This window comes from Bactrocera latifrons, unplaced genomic scaffold, assembly GCF_001853355.1.
Source record: "Bactrocera latifrons isolate USDA-ARS-PBARC rearing strain unplaced genomic scaffold, ASM185335v1 scaffold_155, whole genome shotgun sequence".
NCBI lineage: Eukaryota > Metazoa > Arthropoda > Insecta > Diptera > Tephritidae > Bactrocera > Bactrocera latifrons.
The window spans coordinates 316,539-325,274 of NW_017535019.1; positions in this window are offsets into that span (position 1 = coordinate 316,539).

Sequence of the window (8,736 nt, forward strand, 5' to 3'; positions counted from 1 at the left end):
AACATAACCTTTGTATGGGAGGTGGGCATGGTTATTATCCGATTTATTCCATTTTTGAACTGTATATGGAAATGCCGAAATGAAACGACTCTATACAGTTTGGTTGACATAGCTATAGTAGTTTTCGAGATATGTACAAAAAAGTTAGTAGGGGGCGGGGCCACGCCACGTATAATACTCTCTTTAGCAACTTTCTTGCGAGAGTRTAAAAACAGTAATTTTTGTGTCGGATTGAAACGTTACGACAAGTCAMCAATCAAATAAACGACAAAGCGGAATAGACACATCGCCAAGGTTATGATTTGTATTTGTTAGATAAAAAAAGGCGTGCTGTTACCTTCTAAAACCGGGTAATATCATTAATGAGGAACACTGTCGACAAAAACCTCATAAAATTGGAGCGAAAAAAAATGGTTTTTTGCGTTTATAAACGAGGTAAACATATTACATGAACACTACGCTCGGCATTGTATTGTAAGAACAGTTAAAAAATATTTGAAAAACTGCAGATGGGAACCTTTTTCTCACCTTCCTTATATCCAAGACCTTAATGCTTTTGACTTAGTTTTATTCCAGTCGATGCAGTACACTTTACTGGGAAACCGGAATAGAGTATCAAAAATTAGTATCTTGGTAATACTTTGATTAATGTTATTGGGCATGTTTTTGGGCAAGTTTTAGAGACTATTGGCATATGATTTCTTTTACTGCTAGAGAACGAAGTTTTGTGAAGAGAATGAAAAAAAATAAATTTAGCATTAAAAACAGACTGACTCAGAAATCATTAGAAAAAAATTGTAAATTCAGCTCAGATCTACATTTAAGAGCTGCTTTCATTGATACTGTTGAAATAATGCGTAAAATAAATAAACTCAAATTAAGAGTATAAGAAATTGTTGCTGACGTTGTCACACAACAGCTGAACTGTGAAGAGGTGACTGTCCTTARTAGTCTACCTCAAGCTATCGATTGGGCGGCGACGGTCTTTGCTTCATAGACTTAATTAAGTGTATAAAGTAYATATATAAGTGGTCAGCATGAGCACATGAGCCGACCTTACTCGTTTCCTCGCTGCACGGAACTTATAATTCTTCTCCATAAAATCCACAGCGACCGTATTCACAAACTGGACGAAAGAGTATAGAGCTGAACTTAATATTGCAGGTGATAGCATTAAGATTCCGACTGTTAATAATATTTAAATATTAAGTGTGACTTTTGACAGTTTGTACTCCTTCACTCCTCACACGACCGCGATTATTGCCAAAGTACAGAGCTGCAGAGAAACGTTGTTGACAACTTAGAATGCAACCAGCCGTCCGGTCCTCAATTACGCCGCATCAATACGCAGACGATATGCAGACGAGGTAGCTCGAAACTTGTCAGAACACTGCACTCCAAAGTACGACAGAATGTCTCTTGATATCTCCAATCGAGGCCCGTATACTCCCAGAAAATAAGGATCATAATGAACTCCTCTTCAAGTAGTTCCATCTGGGGTGCTTTCGCAGAAATCATCTCTGCAGTCCCCTGCTCGGATTGAAACCGCCTCCAAGGAGGTCATTCTTCAAACAATAGCAATACCTGATTTCGGGTGCAACAAACTTCAGACAAGCACTGACCGCCTTTCACAGTGGAGCCATCAACACTTTCATCAAGTCCGTCTCCGTGAATGCTGTACTTGCAGTCAAACCACCACCCATTGCAGACAAACTGCTCGAGTTGCCGYGAGRAACGAGWGTGAACTCCTACTTATCCAGAAKARACSCCGACATGTCTAATATGCAAGTATGTCCAACGCATGCAAGGCAATGAGTAAACGCATGACACTGACCACCTCTTTGCATGCTCCACTAAACCTACTCACTTACCGTTGGACGATGCCGACGACAACTTATTTAATTCTTGCCATCCTAATGGAGATTAATGGCTTGTTASAGTGACATACGCGTATTAACCATCATTTCTTGTAATATGGATCTGTAGTTTTGGACACGTTCTCTTACCTTCAAGAAGCCGACATCGCATCACTATAAAACAGAGCTGAGACACAAATTGATTGATCAAGCTCAAGTTYTAGCATGGAAAAWTTTTTTATTTGMGSAGAKATCGTGACGAACTCGAAAAGAAAGATTCCCCAAAACAATAGTTCACATCGATTCACTATAACATAAGGCTGCTCTTCAAACTAACTTTTAAAAATCACGATAAAGATCCTTGTATATACTTTTATGGCATAAAAATGTACTTGTGAAGGGTATGYTAGTTTCGKTGCAGCCAAAATTAATGTGTCTTCCTGCTTTTTCTCCAAGCTTTCTCCGTTGTTAAACAGAAATTTATATTTTTCTTTGTYTCCTATGTTCTTCTCACACCTTCGCTCAAGCTTTTGCTTTTTCAATATATTTAACAAACCGTTATTGTAATCTATAATTAAACATATTTATTTATATAACCGTAAAYACAACAGAATATCGCATTAGAGGTTCAGCTCACGCTCTCTAGAGCGCATTTTATCAGTACTTCCTACATTTATGTACTTTCGAAAAGAGAACTGTCAATTTTAACCGTAATGTGTTTGCTTTGTTCGCTTAAGCGGTAAAGTTATTACTAACCTGTGTAAAAAAACAACAAAGAGCAACGCACGCGTATTTCATCAAGCAAATGCGGTGGGTGGAAGTAAGCATCACGGATGCATCATTTACCAAGAATTTTAGACGCCGAGTAAAGCGATTACATTAATTTTCTTCATTAAAAAGTCTGCGCTGCAAAAATACTTCGGAGGCAAAGGTAGTGCGAACACATAAGCATATGTGTACATGAAATTGTTTGCGCGCGTGTGTCGCGCACTTACGTCAAATATAAGCTCACTTGTAGTTGCAGTTTGCTGCTTTCTCACACAATTTCCCCTACCAAACTCGCTSGCAGCAATTTCTTTGTTTGGTATTATTTTCCGTAACTTGCGGAACGCCACAACGTTGACGGTAGTGAGAAATCTCAAAAATGACTTGGTGCTGAGGCCTTTTGTTTACTCATACACACATACACCCACATTCAAACACGCATTTACTCCCAGGCTTGTGTACCGTTACATGCATACACCCGTTCAAGACTTGGTACGGATGTTGGGAAGTTATTATTGCGCTTCGCTTATAAAATGCTTTTAAGGATTGAAAGAAAATTTCTTAAGTATAAACAYAACGGAGCGTCGCAACAGCTTGTGGAAATGAAATTTAGTGAAATTTGCTTGAGTTTGGCTGTAATTTAATTTGCATGTACTGCAGTGGCGTAGTTGATTCTTAACTTGCAGAGATAAGAGATATAAAAATAGAATAAATTCTTAAAAAATAATAATAATAACAATGTAGCACTTAGACTGCTTAGACTGCGACAAACTTCCGCTTTATTTTGTGTTATGATTATATTTTCAGAAATGCATTAGAAAGCTCCAGGAAATTCAATCAATGTGATTTTTTTAGGCAAATTATACTAAACTACTAAAATGCTAAAGAAAAACGTCRGAAGCATTAYCTGGYTGTGCAATAAGGCTTGCCGTTCGATAAAAGAGGGCGTTGCTACAAGCCAACCGTTTTTTTTTTTTTTGGTACACTCTTCATATGAACTTTACAAGCCATTTAGTGTCTCCGTGTCACAGTCACACAATGGAAAAAATTGAATGTGGTGCAGTGATATAATTATAATTTTTGGAAAGCGTAGCAAAAGTGTATAATGATTGTTCACCTACCTTTAGAACAGTAGAAAGATGGATTGCTGAATTTAAACGTGGTCGTACAAGCCTTGAAGGCGATCCACGTGAAGGACGTCCAAAAAGCGTATCAACACCAAAAATCATAGCCAAAATACAGAATACGGTTTTGGAAGGTCGCCAAGTGGCTGCGAATAATTTAGTAGAGGCCCTAGACATCTCATTAGGCTATTGAGCCATATTTTAAGTGAAGTTTTGGGGTTTAGAAAGCTGGGTGCACAATGGGTGCCGCATTCGCTGACAATGGAACCAAAATACATTCGAATGGGATTTTCTCTGCAACTTTTGCAGCGTTTTAAAAAGGATAAAGTGGCTCTTGTGCGTCGATTCATCACCATCGATGAGACTTGGATCTATCCAAGATGATAAAGAGTGATGCGAAACTCATTGTTCGGCTTCGAAACGAGTTCCTATGCCGAAATCGGCCAAAAAGGTTATGACATCAGTTGTTTGGAATGCGAGAGGAATTTTGTTAGTGGATTACTTGAACACTGGTAAAACAATTAATTCTGAATATTATTGCCAGCTTTTGGACCAGTTAAAGGAAATAATTCGTGAAAAAAGACCCGGTTTGCAGAGGAAAAAATATCTTTTTCAACAGGACAATGCATCGCGTCATAAGAGCATTTTGACAATGGCTAATATTCATGAATTTAAGTTCGAATTGCTGGAGTAAACATTGCTCTTAAATTTTCACATAAAAAGTGATCAAAAATCGGACCATAAGTTCCCAGCCGAGTATGTGATTTTCGGTGACTATGGCTGTTCTTTTCCCGATATTATCGATTTCTCTGTGCGATAAAAGGGATTAGCGTTGCAATATGTACACTCACAACTTTTTCATAAAGTTTGATATTTTTGATGTTCTACATACTGAAAATGTTTTTCTTTACAGTAACTAAAAATATTCATCTCGACCAAAAAACAGACTAAGACGTGAAGGAAATCTCGCTAATATTTTTTACAACTTCCAACATGGATTAACTTAGCTTTTTTAGGGAAAAAGCTTCTTCTAGGACAAGTGTTTATYGATTATAGTGAATCCAAACGAGGTCGTCTCCAAGCCAAATTTCGTAAAGGCCGTCCAAAATCAATTGATGATCCGGAAATTATTAATCGTTAAGTGACCTGGCAGTGAGATTGAAACAACTATAGGCATTTGTGAGAGCAGCATAAGCTCATTATTGTTAGAACTTTTAATTGCAAAAAAAAAAAATTAAATTAAACAATTTTCTCGCGTTAAATCTTTTAATTTATCAATCGCTAGACAAGCTCGGAAGGACTGATGGAGAAAATTAAAAAAAAAAAAAAAATATGATAGTGGTGCTTCGAATGACAACGTGACGGGTCATAAGTTATGGACTTGAAAGTAAACAGTAGCTCTAAGCAATTGGTTGTCACGTTTTCCGAAAACTCTGTCGCAACCATACCAACTATAACAGCGCAGAAAAGTAAATTTTGACTGGTACATAACCATTTGTTTGCCAGTTGTCTGCAAGCATTCACACATCGACTGAAGTAACTGMATTTTTGAGTACTCAAAACATYRATTTRWTGATCGATACACCAAGTTGTCTTGATTTGGTACCAAACAAGTTTTTACTACCGTATGTAAAAGTTAAATTAAGATGTCAACAATTTTCGACACCTCACGGTGATTCCTTCAAGATGCTGTTGTGAAGAGACTGCCTCAATCAAAGTGGCGTTGACAATTTGTGCAGTGCAAAAGTTTACAGCTCCTATTGGATAATATCTAACGAACAATAACGCGATTTTCGATGACTAATACTTCTTTTTGTTATCTAATCCCGACATATAAAAGCAACAATCGTACTATTGAAGTTTTTGAATAATTCCTGAGTATAAGGTGTACCTGCATTTATCGGACAATCTGTGAGCTATCTTAAGAAAATGATGAAATAAAATTTTCCTGAATATTGTGCCCTGGTGTCAATAATGGTCAGAATCGTGTTAATATTTCACGAAAACCTACATRCTATATACCTCGCTTTTTTCGATTGTTCAGTTGACTTAAATATCATTATATTTAAAATATATTCTCTTAAGAATGATGTGGTCCAATTTTTTAAATAATTTAATTTCTTTCTCTCGTTGTAATTTGGTTTCTTTAAATAGTCTGAGTTCTGTGATTAAAAAATTTAAGTTTACCTACTTTTTTTCCTTTCTTATTTTTTGATTAAGTTGCTTACTGATGAGTATAAATTTGGTTTTGCCGTTACCGACACCAACAAACACAACGTTTGCCAACACAAACACTATCGAGTCAGTGTAATGTGGTAGTGCCTAAAAGTGAGCTGTAATTTCTGGAATTGCTTCTCAGCAATGTTAATGATCAGCAATTTGTGCATGTAATATTGAACAGTAAAATTTGTAACTTTCCGTATCTATCTGCACAATTAGCGAAGTTTAATCATCATTTAAACATGGTCAAAGCTTGGGTGGAGGCGTTTCCTGTCAGGAGTTCTCTATTAAGTCCAGTTTCAGACATCCTGCCTATTGCAGTGTCTTTCAGGCCAGGTTGCAGCCATTAAGGTAGCAGTAGATTTACCACTCCGGAGTGCAGCCTTCTTCTGAGAAAGGTCCATCCACTCAGTTAGCAGAGCGTYGATACTCGTCTTGAACTCGTTAACTGTGCCTTCAGGGCTGATCAGAGAGTGCCTTACCGTTATCAATAGCATCAAGTGTCCCTGTGATTTGACTGGTATGGGTACCAGGCCTTTTGGCCCGCTCGCAAGATCTAGTGATCCCTTTGCTCTCAATAAAGCTAGCATAAAACTAGAGCGGCTTTTAACGTGCCATTGCTCTATTGGCATACACGCCGTAAGGCTGGGAATCCTACCAGACGCCATTTGCAGAAGCTGTATTGAAGAAGATGAGGTGAAAACAAGTTCGAACACGGGAGTTATTCTTTTCTATGGCTACACAAAGGATTACAAACAGCAGTCCATCTGCGATCTTTGATCAGCCATTTAACCTAACCTAACMTATGAGTCCTATGGAAAAATGCTAAATGGCAAATTAATAAAATTTTAGTATAGCTTTTTTTAATTTAAGAAATACGAAAAAACAATATCATTATTCTAACTTAACATCGGAAAATGAAGCTAACTTACATTCGAAAATATTCATGTTCGAATATCTGTTTTTTAAGAACTTTGGTAAGTTTTTTCTGCACTGAAATCTATACATGCTGTTGGTGTAGAAAAATATATCTTACTATGGTATGTTTTTTGCAAAAAAAAAAAAAAAAAAAAAAAAAAAAAAAAAAAAAAAAAAAAAAAAAAAAAAAAAAAAAAAAAAAAAAAAAAAAAAAAAAATAAGAAATTTCACTGCATCTACGCTCTAGCTCCTCTGGGACTTTCAGATCCTTCACTTCTCAGGGCACGCTAATGTGGAATGCATGCTTTTCGGTGAGCCATTGGAGTAGATGTTTTGCACCGCACGATTGCCCACGCTGCAACGATTGTTAAGTAGCCGCATGCAATGTGCATTTGCGCCCAACACCAGCCCTCAACAGGACCACCCACACAATCTCGCTTGCAGCTGAGCGGCGCCGACATTATTTTAAACAGCGGCAGTGGCAGCAGCGGCTCACACACTTGAGTGCTGTGCATACGAAATCACTGCAGTAGAAAATTAGAAATTCACTCAAATGCTGTTTGCTGAACTGTTCCGGCTGCTGCTGCTTTTGTTCTTGCTTTTGCTGCTGTTGTATTAGTTGCTTTCGCTATGGCTGTTCTTGTAGCTGTGTCCGCTGCCGCATGTCTCTCGACTGCCTTTGTTGGCGCAACTCTTGTCCAGCCAGCGGCGACTTTTGTCTTCTCAGTCATTTTGAATGCACAAAAGTGTGGCGCACAAAATTCGCCCCGAGCCCCAWCCGGACGTCGCTTTGGCGAAGTTTGCCGCAATTTTCTTATAATTTGATTTGCTTTCTCATACTCGAAGCAAGCATTTTTCGATTTCTTCCATTTCGCTTATTTCCTTTTCCACTTTTCTGCTCTTTAGTAGTAGTAGTAGTAGTTCAATGTATTTGGCTGTGTGCGTCTGTGTCACAGTGTGTGATTTTCGCAAATTTGTGTAAATTTTTGTTGTATTTTTTCTGCATTAATATGATGCTTCTCAATTTAAATATTTTTTGACAAAGTCGCATACTTCAGTTTTATCATTTCCCATTTTTGTGCATTCCATTCGCCATGCTCCTTTGGTTTCTYATTCTTACTTTCGTTGCTTCCATTTTCTCAAGTGTATTTTTTCGTTTTCGTGTTCAGTGACCTTTACCGTGATGTGTACGGCAGTGTGGCAGACGTTGGCTGCAAGTGCGTGTGGCATGTGGCACGAATGCCCAGCTAACTTTGCGCCTTGTGGCATTGCTGCCACTTAAGTCCACTGCGTCTGTATGTGCTGCTGAGCTCTCCTCTGGTGACTACTGGCGCTGCAGCTAGTCACCTCGAAATTTTGTATATTTAACGGTATTCGGCTTTTGTTTTTTTTTGATTATATATTTTTTTAGCGCTGGAAATCAACCAAGCGCACATCTTGTCTTTTCTTCATCTCTGTGTCGGTGTCTTCTGCATACTATTGCCTGATTGTGTTTGTGCAAGTTAATACTTTCTCCGTTAGCGATTTTTGGAAAAAATAGCAATATACATATTTATATAATTTTTCATAAACTTATATATTTCGCGCTTATAATTTAAATTTCACTGGTCATTTCTTCAAGTCGCTGGTATTTCTTGCTCCACATTATTCTATTTGCACTCGCCCACTCGGCGCTTTCTCCATGAGCTTTATTTACTTACACAAATTTCTTTTGTTCTTACCCGAATCTGTCCGAAGCTTTGTGTGCTYGCCGCTTATTAAAAATGCCACAAATTGTCTTGCGAAAATTTGTCAGCGGAAAATTGAAATCAGTTGAGTGCAAAAGTTGGCGCTTATGCAGCGCTATGTAAACA